The sequence below is a fragment of the Pollicipes pollicipes genome, unplaced genomic scaffold (assembly GCF_011947565.3).
Source record: "Pollicipes pollicipes isolate AB1234 unplaced genomic scaffold, Ppol_2.1 Scaffold_3447;HRSCAF=4054_pilon_pilon_pilon, whole genome shotgun sequence".
Taxonomy (NCBI): Eukaryota; Metazoa; Arthropoda; class Thecostraca; order Pollicipedomorpha; family Pollicipedidae; genus Pollicipes; species Pollicipes pollicipes.
In genome coordinates, this window is record NW_023596297.1 from 26,348,373 (window position 1) to 26,364,570 (window position 16,198).

The 16,198-nt window shown below is 47.9% G+C and overlaps 1 pseudogene; it reads left to right on the plus strand.

Annotated features, from left to right (window-relative positions):
* Positions 1-1,755: 1,755 nt before the first annotated feature.
* LOC119091376 (peroxiredoxin-2-like) lies at positions 1,756-13,133 on the plus strand (annotated as a pseudogene).
* Positions 13,134-16,198: the final 3,065 nt, after the last annotated feature.

A 16,198-nucleotide genomic window follows, 5' to 3' on the forward strand; every position in this document is an offset into this window, starting at 1 on the left:
ATGAATCAGCCACGGCGGTACTTCATGTCTCGGTTAGGAGAGACCTTTTTTGGGAAGTTTTGCCAATTTTGAGGGAATGCGGATAAGAAAATGGGAAGTAGTAGAAATGAAGACAAACGAAAACTCATATCTGGAAAAGTCATCCTTCGAAGACTGAGGGCAACCTGCCCTCTTGCCCTCCTGCATTTCCCCCTCCGCAGGGCGTCGCTGCAGCATCTTAATACATTTGTTTGATACTAGAGACAGAGCTCCACGTCGTGGTATGCAACGCGCAGTCATGTGATGGCAAGCGTGCAAGGATATATGTCCGCGCCCACACCTTGAAGATCTTGGTTACGCGATGTAATAATCCTGCTCAGTTGTTCCCGCCGCTTCGCATGCGACTTGGAGCCCCATACCGAGGCAGATGGTGTTCCCCTTTTATTTGTTTCTGCTACCGCTGTGCGCCGCGTGTCGTCGGCGGCGTGCGCCCAGAAGTTTCCGTCGCGCTCGATAGCAGCTTTCGCGGTGGTCTTGCGAAGCGACGCGCTGCTGAAGAGAGGCGCAGCAGGCGCCTGGAGCAGTCATGGCTGAATCTGAGCAGACGCAGGACCCGACCTGGGGCGGCGGCAGCTGGTAAACGTTACCACTCTGCTGATCACACCAGAGGTTTTATTACCAGGCGAAGCCGGGGAAGATCGTTCCGGCGTCATCGGGCGATGACCGAGTCTCTCATTGGCCGCGATCAACACCTGTTGTATTGGCATCGTACATGTTTAAGTTAAGCTTAACCCATGTATACATGTATGTAAGTGTGCCTCGCACCATCCGCCTTTGAACGAAGACACTCCGAACCACAGCTCTTTCCGATGTAGTGATTACGAGTCCAACAATATCATTTTACATGTTTACGGAGGCGCAAAACCTTAACGTAACTCCACCTGCCAAACTAAATAAAGTAGAACAGTGTAGTGCGTAAGTGTTATGCATTGGATGCCCAAGGATCCCCATCCGTGTAGATTTCCAAAGAGCAAGTGTCTCATCCCAATATGTTCATGTATCATTCGCATGATGATAGCAACCACTTCTGCTGGACGCCATATCACCTCAGCAGCTGGCGCACCAAAAACAAAACAAACCAACAACAGCCCTTTTGCTATCACCCATGCTCGTCTCACAGCAAGACTCGTAGATACAACTTCACACATATGTGGTGGGCGTTACAGGTCCTCACTACAGGTTTTCTTCACACGATCCCCTTTACCCTTGGGGTCCTTGCCATACCCGACCGCCATCCATTCGGGAACAGTCTTACCCATCTAATATACAATGGTTAAATGGGTTTTGATTGGTTTGTCAAGGATTACGAATGAGGCTGAGCAAGCTTCATATCTTGATTCTTATTATTGCTTTGATTATTCCAAAAGCAGCTAATTATGGCAGGCAACATGAAAAATCAACATTTTGATATTTCTTCGAATTGTTTGCAGTCTATTCAAATGCCTTTCCACATCGATGCCCACAACTGGTCTCAAACATAATATCTACCCAAGCCAGTCCTTCAACCCGACATATATGTGGCCCATGAGTTTACTCACCCCGTGAAGGTTTCTAGTGTGCACGCGATGATTTTAAAGGAGTGGAGCTTCTGGCGAGTGATCTAATTGAATCATGCACACGGCCATCTAAACTTTGGGAGAGGACTCTTATGTAAGCACGCGCGCATCAGTGGTACCTAGACTCAGCCGATCGTGTGCCGCATTTCAGGGTCGGACCATGCCGTACCCGCAGCTGCAGCAGCCGGCACCTTTCTTTCGGAGCCAGGCGGCAGAGAACGGGCGTGTTCCGGGAGATCTCCTCTGCACGACTACCGAGGCCGCTACCTGGTGCTCTTCTTCTACCCGCTCGACTTCACCTTCGTGTGCCCCACTGAGATCGTGGCCTTCAGCGACGCCGCCTGCAAGTTCCGCGAGATCAACTGCGAGGTCTGCGCCTGCAGTTAATTAACTTTATCAGTGCTTAACTGTTAGCTGATTGATTGGTATCTTAGTCATCAGGTTGAAGGTTTCTTGCCGCATTTGCATTTCAGTCAGTAAAACGATTGTGCCATTATAAAATAGATATAGTAATGAAGCAACTATGTGAAAGAGCATGCAATTTGAGGATAATTGCTTTCCACCATCTGCCTGTTAACGATGGGCACTTTATTTCCAGAATGCACATCTCATGTTTGTTCCAGCTACATAATTGTAAACATTGTTTGATGGTCTTCCAAAAACAAATGTTTTCCTCTATAAAAGCTCATGGATTTTTCTCAAACCAAGAAATAGTCTTGTGTGATAATTAGCCCTCCATAAACATTCACTGGTAAAAACCTGATCAACATCCATGAAACGCATATTGATACCAGAAGATAGCAACGTTTTTATTACGAACAACCGCACTCAAAACAAATAATAAAAACTAGGATCGAAAATGTGGCTGCCATTTCCTTTTTTAGCTCATAACCCTCAAAAGTAGCACCTTGCATAAATAGGTACACCCTGGACACATGCGAAGTCCCGCGGCATCAGTAAGCGATGATTTTACAGGAATTAAATTACCAGGAGCAAAACACTTATAAATGGGCCGTTCATTACCGCATCGCATGTCCGCCCAACTCATCGCAACCTCAAAGCGTTCGCTGGTTTGGTTAATTATGTACAGACAGGTGTGTTTATCAATTAAAATGCGACAAAAAGCCATCAGATGCACCGCCTCTGACATTTGGCCGCTTACCATTTAGCCAACTGAACCAACGCTGTTTTTGCAGCTATCTGTTAACTTGCGTGGATAATTATTGGAAACATTAGCCTGGGGTGGACAGGCAAATAAAGTTGCCGACAAGATAATAGAAACACTAGTCAAAGCCGAGCTAAAGCTACAATACAAACCGTGTAGGAAGGGGTTTTCCAGAGCTGGCGAACGAACTAGCGAATTTGAAAATATCAGCTATGGTGCTTTAACTGGGCTACAGGAAATGTTATCACTTGAAGAAAAATCAGATTGGCAAATTTAGGCACACAGTATAAAAGTGCGTCGGACATTTATTTTGAAATTATGGCACCGACATCACTTGATCTTGTCAGTTGACGTTTTGTTTGCATTCGCCCTAAGCCAGCTGACGTTGTTCGAATATCCATTCTGGAATTAAGGAGCCTATAGAAAATGGCACTAATTTGAGAAAGTTATGGTTGGCAGAATTCATAAATCTTGAATGAAGTAGGATATCATTTTTGAAATAAATGACCTTGCATTTGCGACAGCTGTAATTGGAGCTAGTCAGCTGACGTTTTATTTACGTTTGGGTGCGGCTGTTTCCGGGCATTCCGAATTGAATGACCAAATACAACAGCTGACTGACATTGTTTTACGCAAGCTGCCGGGAGCGCTTAGGTCACCAGTATTATTTCAATAGACAGATGAGAGGATTTCCAATGTCCTTTGAGGGCGTGGGATGTCTTGAGTCGGAACGGTCCGCTGAATGTATGTCATAATTGTCATCCGCTTACTTTTTAATCCTTGTTTCAATGGCATTCGCTTTATCGACCGTGTTGTAACTTGTTCCAGAATTCAGTTTCTCCTCTACGCCTAGCAAAGCAGCAGAGTAATCGAAACGACTGGACTGAATTGCAGATTATAAGACTTAGCACAGTTAGGCTGGAACAAGTTGTAACCAAACATCACCGGGCTATAACTTACATTCACATCCGATGCCAGCAGGGGACCCATCACCTGACCCTATCCACCCTCACGTCACCACCCACAAGTTCACGCACGCGACCTTCGCATCAGCAGTTGGCAGCTTCCGGTGACAGAGGCGGCCGCAGATTTTAAAAAGTCGTTGTGGTGTAGCTGTTACAATGAACACCTCACACGCCCCAGACCGCCGGCAATCAGCCACATGATGAGCATCTTTCAATAACACGAAATTTAGTCGGTTTGTGTTCATCTAGTTTTCTCGTGGCTGCCGCCGTGCCCGCCTAGCCGCTTGCTCCACGCCCCGCCCGCAGGTGATAGCGTGCTCGACCGACTCGCACTTCTGCCATCTGGCCTGGGTCAACACGCCCCGCAAGGAGGGTGGCCTGGGCCCTATGAACATCCCGCTGCTTTCCGACAAGAACATGATCATCTCACGGGCGTACGGCGTACTCAAAGAGGACGACGGATACCCATTCCGAGGTCAGGTGCCTCCGATGGAGGGTGCACGCTGTCTGGTACGTACGTGTGCACGCTTCCAGTACCGCGCATATGAACTGAAGACCAATCTTGATCGTGGCTTGCTGAAAAGTATCGGCTCTTGAAATGCCGCGAGGTGTTGAACTTGATTCGTTTAGTGCTTGGACGGAAGACCATCAATTTGCTTGGATCTGTAATAACTAATCATCGTGTTACTTCGTGTTTTAGAGCCGACCGATCGTATCGCCATGATGCGCTCTTTCAAAAACGCGCGTCTTGGCTCTCCGGTTATCCGTATATCAGTATAAACAATTCATGCATTACAACGTACATCCGCGCACCAATGCTGGCGCACAGCTTGAAATTATGATTGTGTTATGTTTTCTCTCATTAGATATCATATTAAATCGTATTTTAACATTCAATATTCATTGTGCACTGCAAAGTCGAGCACATGGACCCCAACCGGAGCGAGATGCGAGATGCATGGCCGATAGCGAGAAGCGCTGGAGTAAAGTTTAGTAGCCTATCTGATTTATAGCGGCACAGGACGAACACGTGCTTATTATTACGATTGCAGTCTGCATGTCGTGTTAAATCATATCGATGATGGAATCTGTTCACTAGCAATAGTGTCGTAAACGTTGTAGAAGTCAAAGTACTACTATCCATGCATCACGTATTCCATTTGCCCCACCAACAACAGATGGGAGCGATTCCCCAAAATAAATCGTCTACAACAGTAACATTTTTGTGTGCATAAAAACATGACCGTACCCTTATTGACTTATCGACGCATCATATCACACGAAGTGGTTTTGGAGATCACACATCATTCAAGTTCTTGTCATTGCCTATTTTACATTCATCTTACACTTCATTCTAGATCACTTTGTGCCGTACACTTATACTCAACATGAAAAAGTACATGTTATATTTCCATGCATACAGCTGACTTCCGTCCCATACGACTTGCTGCTTCGGCTTTTTTCTTCTTCTCGTTAGTGGTTATTCTCAAATTAGGTGATTATGTGTTGTCGTGTATGCATTAAAGGAGATGTTCCATATTTGAACATATTGTTGCAAGCATCACACATAGTTAATTAAGCTTGCTCATAACTATTGATATAGTTTTTGGCGGAGAAGACCGCTCTAGACAGCACAGTTTTTCTGTTAAGTTAATGTGTTTCTCAATACATCATTGTTTGATTTCATCATCACACCTCTCACAACACCGATTGATAGCCAGTTGACGACCATGGTATCTGGAAATCGTTCTCACCAACGCAAGATATGAACTTATCGGCAGTTCTTCTTGGACTTGATCACCGCATGACTAATGAAAGGGCGCGATTTGAATGGCATTATTGTGGCGTCATGGGTGCCTGGGTGGCCTTGAAATAATCTCTCCGAAATAATATGCACATCTTCGCGGCCGTGTAGCACAGAAATTAAAGTGCCTTAGAACTTAAGAAGGGTAGGTCTGTGAACTGCACCAAATGATCTTCAATGTGGCTCTTTCAGCTTCAAATCCAATGAAATGTGTAACACTGCCTCTGAAAACCAACAAAGAACTGGGATGGTTACTCATTCATTAATTTCTCGCCTCGACAGACTTTTCATAATATTTTGACGCATATGCGCCTCTTTTAAAGCCGTCAAAACTTTGTAGAATACCACGCTGAGGGAATGTTTTTCACTGAACTGTTTGCTGTTGGAGACCTGCACTTGAGACTCGCATTGCATCGCAGGTGGATGAAGGAGGAGCAGAAAAAAGAGTTACGATGCGATTTTTCGCTGTCTTCTCGTTATCAGGTGGATTGAGATCAGATAGAGGAGAAGAGGAAAAGGGAGGCGACACAGAAAGATACTACATTTCGGCTCGTCTCGCACCAGCCTGCTCCCATCGGCGTATCCCAGAAACTTATCCCAGGCGGCCATCCATTTAAGCGGTGATGTTGCCTAAAACTTCCTTTGCACAAAAACTTCCGAATAGGCGAGACCATGAAGTCAACTGTAGACCTCATGACCGCTGGCAAAAAGTCTGTCGATATGTTTGGTCTTACGATCCAGGACATTGAGGTGATCCTTCGTTACTGCCTTACCAACAGCCATTGTTTTGGTTTGGCCGAATTTTAGCACCGGCGTACCAGATTTGCTATGGAAAGTATGGTGGCGTCACCGCTGGCCATAGTATGCTGAAAATGTGCTGGAGAGCCTCTGCCTATTCATGGCAACACACTCAGCCATCTACACTCGTTATGCAGACGATGTATTGAACATCTGGATTGATGGCAGCCAGTCCTTGGATGTGTACCTCGACCTTATAAACATATAAACATAAAACAGGGCACCATTTGATTTGTATTCGAATATCCGACCAGTTCGATACTATTTTACTGCGTGATACGTCAGCGCAGCCCGCCTAACAAGGTCGCATTAAACTCGCAGCTTCTGTTAGCCGTCGGAACGTCATCGGGCGGGCTGGTGCAACAAATATCTCCCCTCGAAATGCGGAATATCTTCAAAAGAAAACGGCTAACCCATGAATCTGATCACATAACTCACCAATTAAGCAGTACGACGCCAATGTGACAGGGAGGCCCAATAGCCATCCCACAGAGACCAGAAGAGTACCGCAAATGTGACACTTCCTCTAGTGATGACCAGCTAGTGAAAGCGGTGCGTGAGGCTGGAGCTCAGCCGAGATCCGATTCCGAACCGCACGGACCAACAGGAGCCCAACCGGAACCCGAATCCGAACTGCACGGACCAACAGAAGCTCAGCCGGGATCCGATTCCGAACCGCACGGACCAACAGGAGCTCAGCCGGAACCCGAATTCGAACTGCACGAACCAACAGAAGCTCAGCCGGGGTCCGAATCCGAACCGCGCGGACCAACAGGAGCTCGGCCGGAACCCGAATCCGAACCGCACGGACCAACAGGAGCTGAGTCGGGATCCGAATTCGAACCGCATGGATTAACAACAGCTCGGTCGGGATCAGAATTGGAACCGCGTGAACCAACAGGAACACCTAGAAGACTTATCTCGTCTGTTCTGCGCAAGAGTGACCTCGCTGTCCAGCTGGATACCGATCATGCACTACCTGTGAGGTCGGTGTTATAGGTCACCAATGTGCGACCAAGAAGGTCGTGTGTCATATCTGGTGCGACATTTTGCAGATAAGAGGCGAGACGCACCGAAGGGTGCGCCTGCGTTGCTACGAACCCCTGTGTGATGCCAAGAGCCGGACCGTCGAAACGCCGTTTGGTGACAATTTGTTCAACAGTCACCCAAACTTACCGTTCACCAACCAACTGCACTGCGGCATTTTGCGCAGATGAATTGACGGGGCTGGCCGAAAACTTTCCAAAGCCCTTGCTATAAAGTAACATATACTTGCCATAAAATAAAATATACCGTCCAAAGCTTGCCACTGCCGTTGACAGCTGGTTTACCCAGTCACGTAACCTTCACTGCGCATTTATCGCACGAACGCTCCATGTAACAACCATGTCATCACTAGATGGCAGCGCCGGCGTCAAGCTGGAGGGGAACCTGTCAGCCGCCGACACAGAGGCTGTGCCAGTGAGTGGCAAAGGTCGGATAGATACGCTGAATCTTTTTCTTTCTTTTCCTTTCTGAATCTCTCCTTTCTTTTCCTGTGCCATTCTTAGGATGGTGATCATGCCTGATGAACAATGCGATATCGTGTTATTCTTGCTGATTTGTATTCATGTAATAGACGCCGAATGACGAAGAGCAGAATAATTAGGCCAGGACGAAGGGGTTCTAGAGTTTTCCAGCTAGCCAGTCATCCAGTTATTCAACGCTACCTTCAACAATATCATTAAGGATTTTCGCAGGAGCCCAGACACTTTCCAGAGCTGTAGCCGAGTGGGTGACCGCGGGATCATATGCCCCCCCCCCCCCCCGCCATCTGGAGGTGGCAGGGACCCTGCCAAAATTACTTGGAAGCCCTCGAAAGGCCTCCCAAACATAGGCTTCAAAGACCTCACAGACATCAGTGCAGCATTTCAGCCCTAAATGGCTTTCTGCATTAGAACTGCAGTGCCTCTATAGTAACGAAGAGCGTCCTCGGCGAAATGGGCTCCCTGTGATCTGATTTAGTCTCCTTCTCGACGAAGATTTTGCTACGCCACTGGCATATTAAGCGCGCTGAAATTGATTCAAGACGGGGAAATTTAGTTTGTTGGAGACTACATATAGAGACTAAGCGTGCTTACGGCTTGGCGAATAATACCTATGACACCATTCATTCCCAACTCGTCACATACGGCCGAACTATATGACTTCCTGATAAGATAAAGACAGCATTCTGCATTTGGCAGGCATTGCAACCTTCCTTAGGCGACGTTTGCCCCTAAAAGTACTGTCATTCTACAGGCAATATGGCGGCACAGTGTGCAGCCGCCGGCGTTGAGCGCCCTTCCTCTGTGTGGCCACCGCGCCGACGTCAGCTGTTGGCGGACGCCGTCGTGATGGTGTCATACGTTTAGCACGCACCAGTGCGGTGCAGCGACATGCGATTGTCGTCCAAACGACGCGGCTATTACCAGTCGTGTGACCGAATTCGTGCCCGAATAGCCCCCGCTGCACATTGATTTGTCATTGCAGGCTTCGAACGTGAGGTTACCCATTGTCCAGGGGAAATCAGCTAAACACCTCAGGCAAATTGCACATAGTTTTTGACAGGAGCTTGTAGGGGTAAGCGTGCACTCTCCTTAACATACCTTGTAAATGTTGAGGAATTCTTATCTGCAAGTTTTGAGATGATGGGATGGGAACAGCACGCGCACTTATTTCAAGTCGGCACTTGGCCATAAAGCCCACGTGTCATTTCACCGGAGCGCATTTACCCCATACTAAAGTGCATCAGCCTGAGCACTGATTATTGCAGGCCATTATATAAAAACTGGTGGAAACGATAAGTACGTTCATGCGCAAGCCATGCACTAGGGTGGAGTGAGAACTAATGTTTCTTTGGCACAACAACTTCATGTGGGTTAGGACACACGCTTGGATCCATGCGCATGTAAACTCGTGACCAGAAGATTCGCAACAGCTTCTCTAAGTAGGGTAAGTTTTTGACTAATCCGATTGTTTTTGACAAGATTTAAGCGCCCTCAGAAAGTTGAAATATTTTCAGTAATTATATTATAAACCTCCTAACTAAAATTATCAGTCTTCTTTGAAGTCGCTTCAGTCAACATCGGCCTTGCTCGTGCGTACACAAACTAGAACTGTTCCATTTTTTGAGGGTGTCAAGACATCTTTAGCTATCACTGGGGACGACTGGATACTTTGAACATTTGGCTGCGCGTTTGTCATCTACAAAAGACCGGGGGCACTCGTCCTGTGAAAAATAAATGAGCCAAGATCAAAGTAATGAACTCTGATAAGCTTGCGCAACTTGGTGACCATCGTTCATTCCCGCGTCTGACAGAGCGCTAATGCGCCGGGTACCGATCCTGCAGGCATCTCCCAGCACCTGGCCCGTGGCAGGCTTCACCTGCACGAACAGGCTATGCTCTACAACACGCAGTGCTTAAGCAAAACAGGCTATCTAGTTCTCAAATTAATGGGCACAAACTGTGTGCGTTGAGTTGTCCGGTGCGTCAGTCGGTTTGTACCATCAGAATGCATTAGCGCCCACCACTGCAAGTTTTGTGGTGCATTTAGCGTTAGTTTTACACTGTGCGAGCGGCAAAAAACTTCGCAAATTGTCCGACAGGTGGTCCACGAAATATGCCAGCGCGTCTCCCTGAAAACCTGATGTGGTGAAGCTGCGAAAATGAGCATATTCGAGAAGCAAACGTTTCGGCTAGTTTCGATTCAGCTGGTCTGGCATCCGCAGCCGCTGGACACTAAAGGCTCTGCAACCATAGAGGATGGATGGAATAAGTTGTTCATATCTTAGTGGAATGTGACATCCTACCCAGAGTCCGTTGCGAAGCCCGTTTTCCATCCATGACATGTATGTCACGCGTAGCTTTCCTTGCAAATAAACGGCCGCTTCACCCGGTTGAGCAACACGCCAGCTCTAAGAATGTCCCTCATTTACCATTGTCTACCTCTGCCTCCACCAGTCTGTTCCTCGGCTACCATCGCAAGGAGAATGAGTCATCGCACACCCAGTCCATTGTTGGTGCTGGTATTGCCACTTTGCTTTATACTACGGATGGACTTTATCGCCGTGGTAATGACCCACCTAAATCGACCTAGCCTGGCTGGCCGGCGCCAGCCACGCCGCGCCGGCCGGCGGGCCGGCGCGGCGTCTCTCATTGGTGATCGGCGTCTCCCAACGGTCTCTCAGTGGGAGTACGCCGACAACTGATGCACTAAGTCGCGCCTCAGCTGCGCGACCGTTCACAAACAGCCTCCAGCGCTGCTGCTGTCGCAGGCCCGTTCTCCATGACTGTGGGGCTGCTCACAAACACAGTTCGGCGCTGTTGCTGTTGCAGGCCTGTTCATAATTGACACGGAGGGCGTGCTGCGCCAGATCATCGTCAACGACATCGGCGTGGGTCGCTCGGTGGACGAGGTGCTGCGGTTGGTCCAGGCCTACCAGTTCGTCGACATCCACGGCGAGGGTGAGTGGTCGCCGGCGCCACCCGGCCCGGCCCGTACAGGTCGGGCGGCTCGGGCAGGCCGGTATCGCGCCTGCCGGTATTGCGACGCATTTCAGGCCGACGTCCGATAACGATCGGCTGCTCGCAGCGATGCCAGAATGGCTGTGTTTATACTGGACTTCCGTGGCATGGTTGCGTGGAGGCTTACATAAAGGCACTTCTTACAAGGACTTACATAAATACTATTAACGCTATGTATTTACTCAAGGAACCTTGTTAAGGAGTTATGGACGTTGTTGAGCAGTGTGTATATCCAGGATATCACGAACATTTTTATCGCGATGATGTTGCAAAGGTATTATTACATGCGACCATTCGCGCACCATCTCAAGGAATTTTTCCTGATTCTGCTGCAATCACTCAACAAGTTTTCAAATCACCCCGTGTGATCGCAGTTTGCCACGGAAGAAATCTCGACTGCGACTGTCACCATCATGATAATCATTATTGTGTTTTCATAACGATTTATTCAATGTCCATGGCTTAATGTTTGTTCGAATTAGTAGGCTACATGCTGCACCATCAAAACTAAGAAGTAAAGTGATGAAATCATCAATAATTTAAAAAAGATCACATAAAAGCAAACACTATCCTCTATGTCAACATGATAAAGTCTAGACATGAGCGCAGCACGACTCTGGGAGGCCACAACAGCTGGCGTCAGGTGACCCCACGAGGCCGCACAGTACAGCAATGCCCTGCGCGCCAACCCAATAGTCGTCAACACAGACTTTCCGGCTGTCTAAGCTGGAAAGCGGGCAGTCTCGAGGCGGCGGTCACCATCGACCTTGACAGTGGTGCGAGGGGTGGGCAGCGACCGGACCGCCACCGGGGCGCAGGGGTCATTTGAGGCCCCGAAGGCGCCAACGGCGGTGGCGCACGGTGTGTGACAAGGTCACCCATATCGCGCCGACTCAGCGGCTCCGTGACCGATGAAGTATGATACCGGCCCCGCGCCCACAAAATCACCCAGGCCGTGAAAATCACCTTTCACACTCGGCTGAGATGGCAGGCAGCGGCCACGCACTATAGACTAAGGGGCAGTTCAGGATGAGAGGAAGAACATGGGCTTCCGAGGGGTGTAAAATGGTGACGAATCTAATATCAATATAGACAAAACAGAATGAAATTGTACTTTTTGACTTATTTGTTTTTCTACCCCCAAGGCAGGACACGACCGTAGGTAACTCCCAACATCTTCACGAGTGGGCAGATATGAAGGTGGAGATGTTAAGGTCGAGGGATGATATTTTTGCTGACCTAGGGTGTCCAGTGACGATGGCCGGCTCGTTGGAGCTGTCCTCTTTCTGACTGTCCTTGCCGCGCTGGGCGGTTCCATATCATGATGCCTCGTCCTGGAACCGCCTGCCGCCAGCTGTTGTGGCCACCAGAGCCATGGGATGTCCATAAAGAAATTCTAGCAATTTAACATCGAGGATAATGTTTGCCTATGTGTGCTTTTCTTATATTCTTGATGCGTTCTAATCATGGCTGCATCATTGTTCATCGCGTAACACGCAACGTACTGAGCCAAAAATTTATATATATATACATATATATATACATATATATATTATATATATACATATATATATATGTATATATATATATATATATATATATATATATATATAGTAAAATTGGCAGACATTCCGTTGGATGGTTTGGGAATGGTCGCTCATTTCTTATCGTGCTTCTAGCGAAATCATTTATCCAGAAAAAATGTGTGCTCATTAAGGACGCCTCTGTAACAATAGATTCAGGAAAGACGCCTCTATTACATCATATTCATGGCAGACATGTTTGTCAACAATGTTTGCGCCTAGAATGTCGATTTTAGACCTAACCATTCTTCCAGAACTTAACAAAGTAAATGTTCTAGTATAGAGTTGCATCGCTCTGACATCTGTTTTCTTCAATAATTTGCCTACCACTTAAAAAACAGAACATCCTGAGTGTGCGTACCATCCCTGGCCACGAAACCCAACGTTTTGACGACATTGATTGTGTAACGCCTGTCCCCTGGTCAACACGCAGTGCGCTGGTTTTGTTCCAGTTTGCCCCGTGGGGTGGAAGCCTGGCGATGATGGGGTGAAGCCGGACACGGACCAGAGCAAAGCCTACTTTTCAGTCTCGCACAAGTAGATAAGTAGGACTGCCGTTATGAGGCATGTCAGTCATATGGACAGGGTGAAACGTGGTCCGGTAAATGACGATGTAAACTCCCATGTTGGGCCCGAGTTTGATTTCCTCTTGGAGGTACGCTGCTTGGCGTCAATACGATCACTGCGATCGCTGACGTGGCGCTCAATAAACGGGTCGCAACCATGTAAGCCGTGCGTTTGGAAAAGCAATCGTCTACAGAAGACAACGGAGGCTCGACGAACAGTGACAGGCGGTGATGTGGGCTGGATGGTCATGACAGAGTCACTCAGATATGTTCCGGGGCACCCGCCGGGTCACTACCAACAAAGCCGCCAGAGACAGGCGCGAAGCTTTCTGCAGACCATCGCCATCCACCACACTTTATCGCGGAACCAATTCAAGAGTTCAAAACCTTACGAGACGAAGATAGACTAAGAGTTGTACGAATTCTTTTTCAGTATAACGGGAATTGCTGAGACCTGAGCTCGCCCAGAATCATTTAGAATCATCTGTCTGTGTAGCTCGTGTCATTGCGCTTTTACTTTCGTCTCCAGATGCAGGGAAAATTACGCGCGCCAATCGCTGAACGATCTTTTGTATTATTTCCGTGTTCCAACAGAGCCGTATGACTTACATGACCGTTATACATGGCATTCGATTAAAGAAAAATCCGAACGAATGCGGCCTTCTGCTACGGTAACATGTAGACGCCGTTCGAACTGATTACCTCGTCAAACCTAACTGGCGTTTCTGTGTCGGCCCACCCACCCTGAAGCACCTGTGCAAACCGATCTCTAACCAAGCCAACCCACGGTGTTCTGCAGTGGAAATCAAGCAATCAGCTTTTTCACAGAAGTTATGGGACAGTAGTGCCCGAAAAAGCATTCACGGTACTTGTCATGACTTATATGGCTGGACTTACCATCAGTGGCTCAACTAGGGGCACCCACCTGTAATCACAGGCATGCGAAGATTCATAAACCGTAGTCACTGCCCAGTGGAACGGCAAATTTTGCCCGGCACAACTGTGCCCACTGACACTGCCCCTGCCGACACGAACCTCGCTCCTACTGGTGGAGCGGTGCTCGGACACTTTTGCTGACGATCAACGACACACGGCTGAAGATGCTGAAGAAAATTCACGACGCGCAGGCCCGGAGTTCGACTGCATTCTTTGGGTGGGCCACTGGCCTCCCATCGCCTAATTTGACTCCCGAACACTTTCGTGTTTCATCGCATGCAATACATTGCAAACGGTAGCTATAAATCACGCCAAGTTTAACGAAGGTCAGTAAGGATTTATCACAGGTAAAAGCGATAACAGAGATGAGAAGTGCAAGGTCGTCTTCAGCTGGATGCATCTGTCCGAGCTGGTCATACCCTTTGATCTCTGCGTTCGTACCGTGTGTACTTGAGCACTTTCTGTGTGTGTTGTTTGCCAAGTGTTTATAATGAATCGATGCATGTCTTCCTTAACTCTGGTCTTTTATTATCTGGCTGTTTTGTTATTATTCAGTGATGCCTAAGGTACCGTATGCTACAATGGGTCTCCATTAATTTGTGTTATTTTGCCACAATCAGGGTCTGATCTGCAAATCAAAACAGGCCAGTCGCATTTCAGCTCTCCAAAACGTGACGAATACTCCTTTGCTGTCTACACTTTGCAGAGCTCTCGAAATGTGCCGATCTCCAATTCAACATAAACATGTAATGGAACATTTTCGATAACTCACGATTGGTCCCAGTTGCCTATACCGATAGCCGTAATCGTGCGGCAACGACGACCACCAAAATAGCACGAGCCGCGTCGAACGTGTCGGACGCGAGTGTGGAATGCAGTCCGTCTTCAGCTTCCGGTCTTCGGGTCAGCTACCACTGTTAAGCTGCCGCCCGTTTAACATCAGACGCCGCATAACGTTGACTCAACGTCGGTATTGAAACCTGGCTTCGACCATCGTCGACCTACGAACCGATAATGGTGCCCAACAATAGCTTCCACCGAGACAGCGCGAGGAAGCTGCATGTGGGCCGATGCCCGACGATAGTTTCTACCGAGACAGAGCGAGGAAGCTGCATGTGGACCGATGGACGACAATAGTTTCCACCGAGACAGAGCGAGGAAGCTGCATGTGGGTCAAAATTGAAGCGCGGTGCTCAGCATCCCCCACTGACCGCGTAGCGGCGCCACAGCTAGCATGTAATTCGACCAAACTAAATATAAATTGCGAACTGAAGCGAGTTCTTGCCCTGAACAATCCAGGAAAATATGGAACTTAACTGGATGTAAGCCAGATGAACAAAACCGTGCTCTCGGATTGAAAGAAAGGTCACGTCTCTAGTACACAGATAAAAGAAGAGTGGTGGAAAAATTAAAGAATTAAATTTGTGAAACAAATACCCAAGTACTGTAACGTATCTAATAGAGACAATAATCATACACGCTCATGGCAGGTTTCAAATCGATATATGTATCCGTTTCGACTACCCCGGTGGCACAAGGGATAGTGTATGCCAGTGTAGTTTCGTAGTCCTTGGCTCAAGCCTGACTTCGGCGGGATTTTGGTCCACCGGCCCTCACCCAGGAGATGACAACTGAAGAAAAATTGCCCTGTCTCGGAATTGACACTGTGCTAAACGGCGTACACGGCGTTGGGGTCATGGCTTACGAGCATAGACTGCGTTTAATGCGCTTAATTTGAATCTGCTTACTATCTGTCAACAGGGATGAAAGCCGAAAAAGAAAACTCAAAGGACAGAAGTCGACAAGATATATGTGGAAACGGAATGCCTTGAAAGACAGATTGGCGACAGGGATAAATGTCAGCTCGGATTAGTAAAACTAGCAGCGGTCAAAATGGTTGAAAATGCGGAAAAAGGCGACCTATATCCTTTTTAACTTTTTTCGCTAAGCCTTCTTCCATTCGACTGTTTGTCATGTCCTCCTATATGGTCGCCGCCTTTGAAACAAATTTAACCCTGCGCCAACGTTGCCCGATGTGCGTTTGGTAGTCCTGGATGAAACATAGCGGACGAAATCCAAGTATCGAGATCCGTTTATTTGCTTGACATGACCTGTCGGGCGACGTCCTGAATGCCGCCACCAGCGTGGCGCGCGCCGAGACGAACGTCAAACACCAAACTTCGGAGGTCCCTCTGCATCTTCGCGACTTTTGACCGCAGCGCGCAGAAACAACCACACG